We start from the raw sequence: 14,321 nt of genomic DNA on the forward strand, positions 1-14,321 counted from the left end.
CTTGTTAGGCAGAGAAGATTAAATGTGTAGGAAATTCTTCACACCAGTCTGTGACTTACACGTTCCAGAAGAGTTGGGGAAATGTGGGACCTGGATTTGAGATTTCCAGCCCATATTTAAGGTAAATGGCCCACTCCTTTGTCTGTACCACATCCAATTGTCTTTTACTTATTTTTTTCTCCCTAAGTTTCAACTTTGAATTTAGACTTAAAGACTTGCCATGGCCCTCAGTGGAGCGAGGATGGCTATAAGATCTGTTAGTGTTCCCTATGATCACACAATCTATAGACAGTCTGCTGATTGCCTTTAAATAGGGGATCCTCTCTAGAAACTGGGCCCAGGTCAGCCCAGGCAGTTACTGAGTCATAGGGAGTTACTAAGTCTTCCTGGTCCCTAGCGAGGTGAATCAAACGGAGCCTGAACTAACAGCTGAATCCCAATGAGGCACGTTCTGTGTGTCCCTTGCCAGCACTGATAACGTGACCTGCCCAGGACACCGAGCTGTGATCTATGAATCAACATATGAAAAATGTACGGTGATAACAGGACCCTCGGCCCATCCCAGCCTGCCATTTCCCCCCTGTGCTAATTGAACCCATCAGGGCTCATCAGTCTCAATTTTGAGTGTAGCTTGACAGTTTATTCTAAGCATGAATACGTTTCCATGGGAAAATACTTTTTTAAGGCTTTTTTCACCTTGAATTGCAAAATTATGGATGCAGTTAGCCACTTTGATAATATTTTTAACAAAGAAAAGCATAACAATAATAAAAACATACTGTTACACAAATTATTATGTCCATTAGTTATGTCTGTGTGGGGGTCATAGCCACATAATCCATGAGCCAATGAGCTACATACACATCACCATCTTTTTGAATTTGGGGTCAGAGTCGACAAACTGAGAAAGTAATAGTTTTCATGCAGGATATAGAGTTACTTTAGCCTTCATGTGTTCTGATTGCTGATTTTAGTTTACTATTACAACTGATGTCAACTTTATTCTAGTCTCCCCTTACTTGCTAATTACTGAGACTCATAACTCATGCATGGAATCCCTGGAGTGAACAGAGTCACTCTTCTCTGGATTTTTTTCTTCAGCATCTTAAGTCCAGAACCATATACACTGTTCCAGATGGTCTAATGATTCCATATTCCTGGGATCTAATGTGGTTTACTTCACTCTCCTTATTCTTTGCTTATTGATCCCAGCTCCTTATGCAACCTTCTAACCTGCCCCCTCCTTGGACTGGATGATAGTGTACAAAGACATCCTAAAACACAAGTGGATTATTTTTGTGTGGTGGACTTGCATTAGCTGCCATGAAAATTTAAAGTATGGTGCTTTAATCAGGGGTATAGCTTCTAGACTCACAGTATGATTAATGTTTAAATTGACCATATCCATCTCTCTTTATTGTGGTTTTACAGTGCTTTTACTTTGGAATCCTTTTTTTTTTCACCAGAAAGGAATTTTTACAGGAGTTTGAGTTTCATTGTTTTACTTGATGGTTTCTATATAATTTCTAGTTAGTTGCAAAATGTTAAGTTAATTGCCATTCTTGACCCTAAGGACAACAGAATACTGGGCTTTCCTCTTCAAAATGAATCAGATACACTGGATGTGTGCTTCTGGAGCCAAATACACAGACCTTTATATAGCCTATAAAACAGGAAACAGAAATAAAAGAGTATCGATAGCCAGATCAGTATTTCTAAATTTCAACCGTTCAACAATAAAAAGGAAAATTATAGTTTTTTTTTTTCTTTCTAAAGTCCAAAGGCATTTGTAGTTTTAACTTTCTATTAAATTATATGCTCAGTAAGGCTGTGAAACAGCTAAGACTCCACAGTGTCCCTGCCATAAACTGCCATGGTTTACACTCCGACGTCTCAACATCCCATTCTCTGAAGGGGTCCCTGCAGAGATGGAACAATGTCAAATCTAGCACCCAGTTCTTAGTCTTATTTTTTTTTTAATTGTAATGTTTTTTTTGTTTGTTAATACACTCGCCAAGTTCTTTTTGCCTTTTTATGTCCCATACCATGCTATACTGTTTATTTTGTGCAGAAGTCATTCCATCTGGGAGAATGAACGATCAAACCCTAGACCGTTTCTGATCTTGACTGGGCTCCCTTAGGGGGATCTCATCATCAGCATGTTCCAATGGGTTCCATGTCTGTTGAACTGTAAACAAAACAACACAGAGCATTGTGGGATAGCAGCTCATGACCTCCCAGTGTGCAAAGCACTGTCACAATCTGGACTCAAACTGAAAGAAAGATAGTAGAATGTGAAAGGTATTAGTAGGGTAGACGCTCTGAGCCAGATTGACTAAAACAGCACAGACTGTTCTTGACATTGGTATTAAAGTGGGGACCGTATCTGTATGAGCTCTGGGTAGTGATCCCTCATCACACATAAGATCGTGAGGTGAACGGAAAACGGAAAGAATACTTGATCTGATTGAATTGATCTTCAGTCCTTCCTTATGAGATTTAATTATTTTCTCAGCTTTGGAAACAGATGTAACTATTTTACCTTGAGTTTACTGTAACACCAAACAAAATATGTGCAAAGAATGCAAGGTACAGGCATGACCATGGGGAATGTGCACACATACAGTAAAGCCCAATGTTATTTTTACAGTGTCAGACTTATAAGTGCACAGGGTGGGGGTGGGGGGGAGAACAAACCAATTCCACATGCTGCATTGGCAGCCAAACATGTTCATGTTCAGATTGCAGAGCTAGGCAGCTTTCTAGTTAAATGGCATCGCTTCATTTAGTTACAGTCATCTTTCTCCACAGCAAGAAAAAAGAAAAGTATAGAAAAAAATCCCTTCAGAAGAAATGTAAACAGCTGAGAAGGTTTTTCTTTTCATATTTTTTTTTCTTAAGATGAAGAGTGGAAAGCACTTACACAATTAGTTCCGTCTGGGCCGTGAAATGAGTCCTCTGACTGTGAGGGCACTGGGTGCAGTGAGTGCAGCTGCAGAGTGGGGTAAGAGGCCTAGGTGCCCAGTAGAGACTCTGCAGGGAAATACATTGAGGAGTTCAGCAATCAGCAGGCACCTTTAATTCCCTTCATCGTTTAATTCCCTTCATCACAGTGAGTGCCTGATTCTCACATCTGCTGGCCTGACTGCTCACACTAGTTGTTTATGTTTGATTAACATTGAAGCACTAGTTAGACATTAGAAGGCTGCTTTTTGCATGTCATTATTTGTTTTAAAAAACCTTTAGCCAAACATTGCATCTTATAAATGGGACCAAAATACATATTTCTTATCTGGAAGGTTAGTTTGTTGTGTGATAGAGTGGAATTTTACCACTGACTGCCTGAATAAATAAAAGCATATATGCCTGCTATGCAAGAGTTGTTGACTGGTTACTGATTTTTTAAGTTCGAAGATAAATATTGGTTAGAAATGTTATTGAAAGGGTTAATTTTCTATCTTATAATGAGATTAAAAAATAGTTATACTGTTTATGGTGCCCAGTAAAATATTTACCGTACTGGAAAATGTGCAGTCTGAATTGTATTGTGATCCGAGTTCTCCGGTCTCTTGGCTTTCTGTTCTGTTATACCTTCTTCAAGCTGCTATCATGGCTGTTTCTGCAGAAGCATCCTGTCAGGTGTCCATTTTAAAGGGATGCATTACCTTTGGCAAATTCTTCCTTAAAGTGTCAACAAAGTATCTGACTGCCTTCCCGATGGTGAAAAGTTGAATGCCCTGTTATTGAGGAGTATTATTGTTTAGTATAATAATTACCAAAAACTTAATCCAGCATGCTAAAACACAGATTGAGCACTGCGGTGTATCGTGTAAGCACTGCATCCATTTTGCAGTATGTTATCTGGAACCTATGATGTTATGTTAAGAACAGACCATTTGGAGAGGCTTGACTTTCCCCATACTGCAGTATTTGTGCAGTAACCCAACGCCCGTAATTGCAGTGTCGTGTCTGACATGGTTGAGTTCTAACAATAATCTGAATTACTGCACACACTGCAGGACAGCGGGAAGGCATAAGAGCACTGAGCGAGAGTCAAATCCTTTTGTGAATAAATGGGCTATTCAGTAATGTCTCCTGGTCATTTATGAAGTCTGGAAAGTGTTGAGAATTTGCAGAGCTTTTCAGTCTCTTCTTTGCTTTCAGCTGTAAACGAGTTCCACAGTGGTTTTAAAACATTTTACTTTTCTGTTTCATTCATGCTGATCAGTAGAAAAACAAGCCGAGATGGCTGCTAGCACAGGGTCCAACCAACTAGGGGAGACGCTAAGAAGTGTACCAGATGAGAGACCCAGATTAAGAACCGGGCACATTTACATCTGAACTCTAGTTACTGCATTCCTTTTTCTGGACTGGGATGTTAAAGGTCACCAAGCATCGATTCTTTGTGTCTGCAGAAAAGATTAAAACCTCGTAATGAATCCACTTTACTTAATTGGAGGTGCTTTTTATATTTAGAAACAGAAAGTGGAATTATCTTCAACTGAAGGCTATGAACAGCAGGAGATTTTCAGATATTAGTAAAAGTAACTTAAATATTACGTGAAACATTCTAGTAAGTATGCAATTCATTTAAAAAAGATTGTTTGTCTGCATTCTTGCTAGAATCAAAGTGGTGCACATCTTATAATTCATACAAAAAGGCTTTGGAGAAGAACATTAGGCAAATGTCCTTGAAACACGTTAGTCTAGAAAAGAGGTATAAGATATTGAAGCCCTATCAGTCATTAATGAAACAGTGGCAATGCCCAAATGATTAGCCTTTGGAAAAACAGAATTCACCTTAGTATTGTTAGTGTATCTATTTTGTCCTTGTATGTTGGCTAATAGATGATGGCCAATGGATTTACATTACAGCATTTTTCCACAGAACATTAATATTAGCCTTTCTGTGACTGTCAGAAATAACAAGGTCAGGGAGCTCCAATGTTATTCTGACCTGTGAGCATTCCACACACTATCAGACATACGGGGGCTTCCCGATAATGCCTCCTCTTTCTCAGATAAGTGTGCTTACTTGTGGGTCGTGTTGTTTTCAAGGACATAAAATACAAAGAGCTTTTCTCTAAGAGTCCTCTTTGTATCCGGGACACCTGCTTCAAAACTAGCGGGGTTTAAGAATAAATCTTTTTTTTTTTTTCCAATTCTAAAGCTTGATAAAGTTATCATCATTTTGGCTCTGTACACCACCACAATAGATTAAATGCAGACTTTCATCTTTAATATGAGGGTAGTTACATCCAAATTGGGTGAATGATGTAGGACTTACACCCATTTATATATGTGGTCCCCCCAATTTTAGGGGCTCAAAAGTATTTGGACAAACTAACATAATCATGAATTAAATTGTGAGTTTCAATACTTGGTTACAAATCCTTTACAGTCAATGACTGCCTGAAGTCTGGAACCCATAGACATCACCAGATGCTGGGTTTCTTCCCTGGTGATGCTCTGCCAGGCCTGCACTGCAGCGGTCTTTAGTTCCTGCTTGTTCTTGTGGTGTTTTGCCTTCAGTTATGCCTTCAGCAAGTGAAATGCCCCTAAAACTGGTGGTACCACATATAAAAGTGGGTGTAATTCCTACACCGTTCACCCAATTTGGATGTAACTACCCTCAGATTAAAGATGAAAGTATACACTTAAAGCACATGTTGATTGTTTCCTTTCAAATCCATGTGGTGGTGTAAAGAGCCAAAATTATGACAAATGTGTCACTGTCCAAATATTTATGGACCTAACTGTAAGTGTACACCAACCACACAGCTGGGATGTTCATTTATAGCAGGCTTGCCACGAGCTAACAAAGTAATCCCTGTGGAAGAGCACTAGATTTGGGTTTCATGTTCAACTTTTTAGTAGTCCACCCATCCCCCCATTGAACATTGACCAATAAACAAACATGGTACTGCACTAGTGTTGGATTCATGTAATTAAAGCCAGTGACAGCTTATTTAACCCTCAGCAAAAACTTTCTCATAAATCCCTTTGTTTTCTATGATTGTTGTGGGTGTCTTGCCTATATATGGTGGCTCATTTATCAAGTGGAGTAGTCTGCCTGTCAGGGCCTCTCAGTGGTCAAAGCCAATCCTTCATAGCAATCCTCTCAATCCTATTTCACACAACACTGTAAGCTGAGAGCTGTGTATGGACATCAGGCCTCCTCCTAAACACTTGGGAAGCAGAAGAATAAAAACATACTACCAATGACAGTTATTGTGTTTTGCATCTCAGAACAAAACAAAACATTAAATTAATGGAAATGCCAAGCTAAAGAACTGAAAATGGGTTGTAAGTGATAACATTAAAAATATATATACACTGAAGAAAAAATATAAATGCAACATGCAACAATTTCAAAGATTTTACTGAGTTACATACAGTTCATATACGGAAATTAGTAAATTGAAATGAATTAATTAGGCCCTAATCTATGGTTTTCAAGTCTCAAGATTTGAGGGAGTGTGCAATTGTTTGCTGACTGTAGGAATGTCCACCAGAGCTGTAGTCAGGTCAAGACCCAGTTGAGGATGATGAGCACACAGATGAGCTTCCTGTGGAGGTCCTGGGCTGGCACGGTCACACATGGTCTGTGGTTGTGAGGGCGCTTGGACGTACTGCCAAATTCTCTGAAACGAGGTTGGTGGTGGCTTATGGTAGAGAAATTATCATTCAATTCTCTGGCAGCAGCTCTGGTGGACCTTCCTACAGTCAGTACACTGATTGCACGCTTCCCCAAAACATGAGACATCTGTGGCACATTTTACAGTGGCCTTTTATTGTCCTCAGCGCAAGATGCATCTGTAATGATCACACAGTTTAATCAGTTCTTGATATGACACACCTGTCAGGTGGATGGATTATCTTGGCAAAGGAGAAATGTTAATTAATCGGGATGTCACCAGATTTGTGCACAAATTGGAGAGAAATAAGCTTTTTGTGTGTATGGAAAATGTCTGTGATCTTTCATTTCAACTCATAAAACATGGGGCCAACACTTTACATGTTGTGTTTATATTTTGTTCAGTATAATTAGTTCTAATAACAGCCAGCTTTCTAAAGTAAGGTTGATAACTGCCATTTAAAAGTAATTGCTTGTACAAAAGCTGCAAGTGTTACCGAGTGTGATTGTGACAGAGGGTAGTGCTGGCCGTGCTGAATCTAGAGCATTTACAGCTGCCATCGACACATGGCACTGTTTACTTCATTTGCATGTTTGGAAACAAGATACTTGATTTTGTGTTAAATGTACCTTAGGTATATTTCTCATTTATCAGTTTGAGGATATTAAGAAAGGTAAACCCAGATGATTCAGCAACCTCAAATAAAACAAAACAGACATTAGATTACAGGGCTCTATAGTGCGTGCGTTGTGCTGGCATTTGCGAGTAAAAATAATGTTGTGTGCGGGTATTAATATTATTATTATTATTATTATTTCTTGGCAGACGCCCTTATCTTCCAACATAAGAGCAAACAAAGTGCAAACATATATAATATTGTATAGTATCATATTTGAACTCGATAAGGAAATAATACATTGACATTATGATTATGATAATAACGATATTTTACACTAATCGTTATTACTGTAGCAAATGTGGGAAATGTAGTTCGGTTGTACATTGTCGCAATTAACCGAGAAGGCAACGAAAACCACACGTCGGAGCCGCGATGGCGGGGTGAGACGCCCGGCTGCCGCTGGATCCGAAAAGCTGTCCGTCGAGGATATCGCACAGTACTCGGCCTTTCCCGTGATTGAACAAGTGTGCGCCTGTTTCTTCACCTCCTCAACTACATTATTATTATTATACATTTTATTTCTCACCCGCTACACTCACGCAACAGTCAAAACAGCAGTGCAGTACACAGACGACAAAACAAGCAAGACAAATATTTAAATGTCTTCAACATTGTTGCATTGGTTTTTCATTTTAGCATTAAATATGAACCATTTATGATGTGCAACTAATTTTTTTTTTTTTTTGAGTGTGCCCCTAAATGTTGGACTGTGCACCTACAATTTTCAATTTGGGGGGCACAGTGCTCCAAAGGAAAAAAGTAAGCATAGAGCCCTGAGATTAAAGCCTGGGCTTTGTAGGTTTTTGCAAGTTGTGTCAAATACAATTTCAATAGACATTTTACACTCCCACCAACATAATTGTACATCTTCTGCTTTATGTTGGCAATAAAGATATTTGTTGAAAACCTAAAACCAGGGACTTGAGGAAATGCAGAGATTTTGAAGACCACATTTTGGGAAGATACATGGACAGAAAAATGCATAGTTTTTTCTTTTTTGCTTTATATTTGAGAAACCAAAGTATAATTTTATAATATAATAATAAACTTTTTCTGCCAGGATTCTGGAATTATACTTCTTTATAGATCTCTGAGTTCCGTGCAGAAGAATGTTCATGTTTCCCTCAATAGATAGTGAGAGGGAACTGGGCCCAGCACAGTTGACTTTCAGGTTTGGTCAGGTTATGTCCTGGAAATGGGCCCCCTTAGAATTCAGTTGGAGAAAGACCAGTATCAACATTTACTTCAAGAAAACGTACATATCTCCTTCTGTATCTGTGTTTTCACCCCCCTTGCATTGCCTTCTTTAGTTTCAAAGTCCAAGCTTTAAACAAAACACCAGCTGCAACCAAACAAGCACCTGATGGAAAGTTTGCGTTTGAGCTCATGAAGGTGATAACAGTGCAGGTGAGGTGCAGAAACTTTTAAGGATCCACTAAAGAGAGTCTGTGTGATGGAAAGCCTGCTTTTAGACCATGCAGGACCAGAACTGTAAAGGCCAGAACAATCCCCACACATTCCTGTCAGGTATGACCTTGTGACCTCCTGTAATGTAGGTGCCCATTCATAAAACAGCTTCTCACCACATAAACCAGCAGGGCTTTGCATTTTCAAACAAAACAAATAAAAACCCTCCATTCTTCACTCCAGGTTTCCTGTCTTGAAAGCTGTGAAAGCTCAGGTCACACTCTAGCACTTTTCAGCGGATTCGTTTTCTTTTTTGTTTGTACACAGCTGTTGGAGTGGCAGAATGTTTTTACCTTAACAGTCCAGTTTCTGTGTGGACAGTTTTTCTTTCTTCTCCCCAGAACAAAGCAGGGAGCATGTTTGTGACAAATATATGAATACTAAAACTATTATCAAATTTTCTCTTTAATACAGACGAAACAACGAATGAGTACATAGATTAACGAATTTAAACAAACAGGTAGTCATAGTTGCAAAGTGGTGGCCAGCAGCTTGAAGACTTCCAATCAATCAAAAATATCTTTCAATTGACTGAATCACATTTTAAAGACACCCTATGTCAATGATATTCCTTTTCAGTCTTTTTCGTGTGCTGTAACTACACTTCATACTTGTCACTTCCAGTTAGTGGAGCTGGGCTGAAGGCCGGCCCAGTCTGAGAGTTAAACCATGGCCCCTTGATCTGACCCAGAGGGTGTCGGGGGGGAGACGCTCTTTCTCAGAGCTCAGCCCTGAATTCCAGTTTCAGACCTTTTGTACAACATCTTTTCAGTTTCGAGAGAAGCCACATGCGGTCTCATCTATGCAAACTCTTATTAAAATACCTTTCAGAGGGAAGAGATCCAAACTGGGGCTTGCCCTGACTGAATAACTGCAATTGGCTCAGGGGGTTTCTATGAGAATACTGAAGGCAAAACCAGTCATGATGTGTTGTTACTGGCTGTCACCTTCTGTGGTCAGTGTTATGTAAAATCACCAGAAAGTATACACCTGTTGTTGTTGTAAGTTCAAGTTCCACTTTAATTTTGTGTTAAATTAGTGTTTATATATTTTGTCCTAAGTCATTTCTGCAAGAAGGAAGTGGGCCATATCCAGTTTAGTTCAGTTTCAAGTTTCTGGTGTGGTGTTGTTTTATAATAGTTTTGCATTATTATACATGATTATATCCGGGGTATTGCCAGGGGTACTGGCAAAGGGTATCTACAGTTGTCTACACGAGAGTCCTTGTCTGTAAGGTCACCCAAAATAATGCACTAAAATCTTTTCAATATGCTTTATTATTTATTCATAAAGGATGAAACCAAACATTTTTTTTTATAATAAACATTCCTTCTGATTTTCCAAATGTAAAGACAAAAGCACCTTCAAATCTTTAAGGCACAATAAAATGTTATTTTAAAGGTCATGCGAGGTCACACGACACAGTGCTATACTTCCTGTTGTTTCTACCCTGCTTGCATCGAACTATTGTGGGCGTTCGTTCTGTCTGAATCCACACATGTATTGTTGACACAGATTAAAACTGAATACAAAGGTGCAGCAGCAGTTTGAAGCGAAGGGAGAATGACAGTCATGTTTAGTAACCATGCCAAGTGGTGATTCTAGTCTTTGCGCACATATTGAATCAATATTTGGATTCCAGTTAGTGCCTTAGGTTCCTGGTATTTATAATCCACTGAGAGTTAAGGCATTTTCTGCCAGAAATTTCTGGGGGTCCTACAGCTAGTCTGAGCTTTCATTAAAACCATTGTGCGGAATTACAGCTCAGCCTTATGGGAAAGTCATTGTGCTATAAATCATTGACTATGAAAAAATGACTTATTTTGGGATGTCATTAATAGCCTCTTACTTTACACTAGTGTTGTAACCCGCAGGTTTCTACACACTTATTTACTTGAAGGAAATAGTCAATTAACCTTTTTTTCTTTTCCATTGGGCAAATTAAAACTTTAAAACATAGAAGGATTATTTGATAGTCTTAAAAATAGAAAAAAGGCAGTCTAACCTCTGAATTAATAAGGAAGACCACTATGGATGAAACACAGATGTGGAATCTTAGGCTGTTCTTGCTATAATTATGTTTTTTTAACACAAATCTGCTTTTCCAGATTTTTATGTAAAATTTGATTTAACAATCTAATTTGTTTTAAAGCATGTAAAGCACCATATATTTTTGCAGCTTTGCATAATTCATTCTTTTGGTGAAAAATATAAGCTACATTCACTTGTAATGAAAAAAACATAGTTTCTGCTGTCTGTCAAAAACTGTAAATACAATGAGCTGTAATAATAATAATACTAAAAGAGCAGTGTTTCCATTAAATTAACAAAAAATGTTCCAGGGTGTATTACTATTCCTTTTTGGCATGTAACAAATATGATGGTTAAGCATTGCTGTAGATACTAATGTATAATGTTAAACATTTTTATGTACTGTACATCTTAGTTATATTTTGCAGAACAGTTGGTTAAGAAATAACATACAATTTGAGAAGAGCAACACAATTGGCTCTCGATGTTTTGTGATTCTTTTAAATCATGAACTGGTACTTCTGAATTGTTCCATTGGTACTTGAGTCAATACTCAATACTCTGACTTTCATTCTGATTTCTTTTCATGAAATAGCATGTGGAATCCACAAAATAAATCTAGTTGATTGCTGGAAGAGGAGGAAAAAAAACAGTGAAATGATGGTTTTCCATAGCAATTGGAAACTTGTGCAAGAATTGTGTTTACAGGCATGATCAGACGAGATGCATAAATCTCTGGAGTTCATTTAGAATGCAGCCATTCTAATTTTTCCAAGATGCATTAGACATTTATAACAGTAGCATAATAGCTATAGAGGGAATGGAATGTGTTTGTTCATATAGGAAAATTACCTGTAATAAATGGAATCAGTTTACATTAATTGAGATCCATTTGATCCCAAATAAAAGGAGAGAAGCCTACAAAAGAGAGAGGGCCAGCAGGGAGAAACACCTACACTTAAAAGGAGAAATTGACAGGAACTAGCAATTATTGAACACTGTACTTTTCAGCTAAGAAGGTGAGTTGCTTTCACAAGATATAGGACACCAATAAGTGGCGGGTCACTAAGCTTGCAGTCCTTAGCAGCTTAAGAATCCAAGGATTACTTCAAGCATTTTATGGAGAGAGCAAGAAGAAAAGTATTTACCACATGTTATGGACAACCCCCAACCCTGGCATGTTGTCGTCACTGGTGGCTTAATCCGTGAGGCTTGCAAGAATTCAAACGGTTGATGTGCCAACCTGTCCACTTCTCTGCCTGCCTGACTGACTGGGAGAGCTTCAAAACCACAGTCTCCTGATCACCTGGGACCACCCCTGAAGCCTTCAGTCTGTGTTGATAATACATATTGCGGTCGTTTATTTTGAAGGGAGAAAATAGTGCTTGGAATTAGTTGATGTCTGTGTAAAGTGTGTATCAAAAGAGTTATGTTGTTATGGTCACAGCACTTGAATGAGTGTCAACTGGCCAAGAATCAACAAAGCACTCGTAATTTCATGACCCAAAGATCGCCCCCAATAATCCCAGTGCTCTCTCCCAGTGATGCTCACCACAGATTTCACTTGACTCCTGCCTTTCCCAAGGTTAGGGGAACCAGGGGCTAGAATTTAAAGATGAGCTGGAAAGGAGTTAAAGACGAAGCTGGCAGGGTAGGAAATTCCCGACTTTCGATTGAAATGAAGATCTATGTCCTTGCAGTCGTCTGAAACAGGAAATTGCTGACAGAAGGAATGCAGGCTCCCTCCTCCATCTGTCTTTAGAGAAGTCCAAAGGCAGAGTTCACCTCTCTCCTTCACTCTCTCTCTCGCCCGCTCTTTCAGACAACAACTTTCTGTAAACAAGCGGCTTTTACCATGCCCTCCTCCATTGCTGTATTTAACTAGATTTACACTGAACTCTCAATAAAACCAAAATATGCTTTTCCTTAAAAAAAGATGAAGTAAATAAAGGAGAGCCAACATCTTGACTTTTTCACTTTTTCCCACATTTTTGCCACCCATTGATTTGGAAGGGGAAAACTGAAAAAGTGAAACAGTACATGACCCTTGCAAGTGAAGCAGTGGACGTAATAATGTGACTTTAAAGCTTACATTGGAATAAATGCAGTCTACAGTAGAGGTTGAATGAATCCCTAGTATGTAGATGGAAGGACTGTTTTGTTTGAAGATTGCTAAAACTAAGGGAAATATCCTACATCTTAATTTCACCTCTCGTACCCACATCAGTAGTGTGTGGTGTATATAATCCTTCTTAACATTTAGCCTATAGGAAAAGAACAAGAGAATGCAAAAATGACATTTGATGGTGAATATTGTTAACTTTCCTCTGAAATAAAATGCAAAGAGAAGAAAAAAGGTTAATTAATGTTGGTTATCTTGTTAAATGTTAACAAGACATATTAATTAGAGGCTATATTTTATCTTCTGTCTTATGTTAAATTAGAAGATTCCCCATAGACAATTATTTCAGCTTTATATAACATGCCTAAGAGAGCCATATCCAAGGACTAAATGTAAGAAGACCGTAATGATAATAATCATGATCATAAAATCTTGACCAAACAACGTAATTCTTAAATAACATAAACTGTGCATGTATGACAATGTGTTGAGTAAACTTTGCTGTTCATAGAAGCTGTTTTTATTTCGAGCGGCCTGGTCAGACGATGGCAGGGAAGGGCTCTCATAATATTTAGTTTAAGCCATACAGATTCTGAGCGCTGAAACCACAATTCTCCAGCGCGGCTTGTAAAGCTAATATCTGTAATAAAAACACAGCGAGCCATTTTCATGGTTTTCTAGGTGCATACATACATGGGAAAAAGTAATCATTCTTTAATGAGCCAAGAGCATAGCCCCCTCTCTGTTAATCTTGGCTCTCCCAATCAAACAGACCAGGATATGCAAAGCATTCCTATTTTAAAAGTACTGGGTGTCTCTTTCTCCTTTCTTTGGCCCTGCACAGTGTATGCAAAACATTTGGCCAACATTCAGATTTACGGCATCTCATGAAACGAACAGTGATTTAAAAGCCACCTCGTAATTACCGTTGGCCCTGCTGTGTCATTTATTTTATTTCTCAATTACAGCTTCAGTGTTTTTTTATAATGTATTAGGCAGCATTGCTAAGATATTAGCTTTTCTTTAGTCCCCCCCTCCAAATGATTACAATCAGATGTATATCTCTGCAATCATAATACAGAAATACTTTCTGAAGTTTTCTGGCAACAGAAGAGATTTGCATTTTTTCAGGCAGGTTGTATTTCTTTATTGTGGTAATCACAAATTGGTTTCTATTAATTTATTTTGGTAGTAAAGTTAATTTCTCACAGTGAGATTTACAGCAATAGCAAAGGGTTAAGTTTTGTGCAATTTTATTTACTTTTTAGATTCCCTTATTGACACCATTTACCAATGCCGTGTGCGATTTGAAGGACTTGGACTTAGCCACCACTGAACGGGATATTTTACAAAGCCCTGTTTCTGAAAGGTTTAAGGTTCATAT

At 38.4% G+C, this 14,321-nt stretch overlaps 1 protein-coding gene across 3 annotated transcripts in view; it reads left to right on the forward strand.

The window, feature by feature from the left end:
- The window catches only part of dennd2b (DENN domain containing 2B), a 72,726-nt gene that overhangs the window by 10,974 nt on the left and 47,431 nt on the right, over positions 1-14,321 (forward strand). The gene's annotated exons all lie outside the window — the stretch shown is intronic.

This window comes from Amia ocellicauda, chromosome 4 (genome assembly GCF_036373705.1).
Source record: "Amia ocellicauda isolate fAmiCal2 chromosome 4, fAmiCal2.hap1, whole genome shotgun sequence".
Taxonomy (NCBI): domain Eukaryota; kingdom Metazoa; phylum Chordata; class Actinopteri; order Amiiformes; family Amiidae; genus Amia; species Amia ocellicauda.